Source organism: Babylonia areolata, chromosome 2, assembly GCF_041734735.1.
Source record: "Babylonia areolata isolate BAREFJ2019XMU chromosome 2, ASM4173473v1, whole genome shotgun sequence".
NCBI classification, from domain to species: domain Eukaryota; kingdom Metazoa; phylum Mollusca; class Gastropoda; order Neogastropoda; family Buccinidae; genus Babylonia; species Babylonia areolata.
In genome coordinates, this window is record NC_134877.1 from 20701140 (window position 1) to 20703639 (window position 2500).

Sequence of the window (2500 nt, forward strand, 5' to 3'; positions counted from 1 at the left end):
TATATGTAGAGGAAGAAGATGGGAGAAGGTGGCAGACTGGTTAATGAAGACTTATCTGCCAATACAATGTCCATGTGGGTCAGGGTTTGAATCCCACTCTCGCCCTCTCTCCAAAATTTGACTGGAGAATCGAACTGAGCGTCTAGTCATTCAGCTTAGACGAAAATCCTTGGGTTCCGTGTGCAGCACGCACTTTGTGCACTGGAAAAGAACCCACGGCAACATAAGTGTTGTCCTCTGGGAAACTTCATCAGAATAAATCCACTCTGATAGGTACACAAACATAATTATTAATTTTTATTTATTTATTTGTATATATATTTCTTTTTATCACAACAGATTTCTCTGTGTGAAATTCGGGCTGCTCTCCCCAGGAAGAGCACGTCGCTACACTACAGCGCCACCCTTTTTTTGTGTGTTTTTTTCCTGCGTGCAGTTTGTTTATTTGTTTTTCCTATTGAAGTGGATTTTTCTACAGAATGTTGCCAGGAACAACCCTTTTGTTGCCATGGGTTCTTTTACGTGTGCTAAGTGCATGCTGCACACGGGACTGACCTCGGTTTATCGTCTCATCCGAATGACTAGCGTCCAGACCACAACTCAAGGTCTAGTGGAGGGGGGGGGAGGAAATATCGGCGTGAGCCATGATTCGAACCAGCGCGCTCAGATTGTCTCGCTTCCTAGGCGGACGCGTTACCTCTAGACCATCATTGTATGCATGCACTCAAGGCCTGACTAAGCGCGTTGGTTTGTGCTGCTAGCAAGTCGGGCATCTGCCTTGCAGTTGTGGTGGGGCGTATATGGATTTGACTGAACACATTGACACGTCATTGAGCTACTGAAATTGAAGGGTTAAGGACGCGGGTGAGGGCGTGGTGGTGGTGGCCACAATATACGTATAAACATAGGCCTGTCAGTGGTTCTACATTCTACATCATACACGAGCGTGCATATCTGGATGTGTTGTCTTGCCCATGAAACGATTTCGGCACAGCTGTTTGCTGTGTGTTATAGTGTCAGTTGTCCTTCTGTGTGTGTGTGTGTGTGTGTGTGTGTGTGTGTGTGTGTGTGTGTGTGTGTGTGTGTTCGTTCGTTCTTTAGTTTAACGTCTTTTCACTGTAAGTGATATTAGACGAGGGAAGGAAAAAAATCGAGTGGGAGGATTACTGTGTACGCATACGAGTAAGTGAAAGTGTGTGTGTGTATGTGTGTGTGTCTGTGTGTCTGTGCATGCGTGTGTGTGTGTGTGTAAGACATATATATATATATATATATATATATATATATATATATATATATATAAAAATATATAATTTAAACGTTTGTGAGGGTAGGCGTGCGATTACACACACACACGCGCGCGCGCGCACGTACACTGACACACACACTAACACAGGGAGAGACAGACATACAGACAGACAGACAGACAGAGAAAGGGAGAAATAAGGAGACACACAGACAGAGAGAGCGGAAGTATGTTGTTGTTTTTGCTTTGTTTTGGGTTTGTTGTTGTTTTTTGTTTTGTTTGTTTTTTGTTGTTGTTGTTGTTATTGTTGTTGTTTTTTGTTTGTTTTGTTGTTGTTGTTGTTTTGTTTGTTTGTTTGTTTTGTTTTGTTTTGTTTGTTTGTTTGTTTGTTTGTTTGTTTTGTTTGTTGTTGTTGTTGTTGTTGTTGTTTGTTTGTTTTGTTTTTGTTTTTTTTGGGGGGGGGGGGGTAATTTTCAAGCTTTACACCAGACTTTCCTTCTTTTCTTTTTTTTTCTTTTTTTTTGTTTCTGACTTTTGGCACGAGGACCTAACTGATAGTGAGAACAGCGACCGATCTCCCCTCTCCCTCTCTCTTCCCCCCTCTCCCCTTGTCTGTTCCTCTTTCTCTCCCTTCGCTTCACAATGCCTTGGGGAGGGGGCGGGTGGCTGGGAGGGGGAAGGGGCGGAGAAAGGGGGACTTCCAGCAGGGCGGACAAGCTGGCACAGTTCCTATTCCCTGCGAAGGACCTGTCACCCAGGTTGTGGAACAAACGATCACTTTTTTTTTTTTTTTTTTTGTGCTGGTTCTTACACTCAACTAGTTTTTCTGGCCTTCGCTTGTTGTTTGTTGGCTGCGGGTGTGTGTGTTTGTGTGGGGGGGGGGGACGGGAAGGGATGGCGGGGGGGGAGGGGGGTTGGAAGGTGGGGGTTGGTGGGGGGGGGGGTGTAGAGGGTGGTAGGGTGCAAAGGGGCTAGCGGAAAGGGTGTTGTGTTGTGTGTGTGTGTGTGTGTGTGTGTGTGTGTGTGTGTGTGTGTGTTGTTCTTGTTGTTGTTTGTGTGTGTGTGTAGTGCGGTTTGTTTGATTGGGTGTGTGCGTTAATGTGTGTGTGTGCGTGCGTGCGTGCGCTTGTGTGTGTGTGCGTGCGTGTGTGTGTGTGTGTGTGTGTGTGTGTGTGTTGCATGCTGCGTTAGTTAGTTTCTCCTTCCTCCCCAATGTCTGTCTTTCTGTCTGTGTATTGTCTGTCTGTCTGTCTG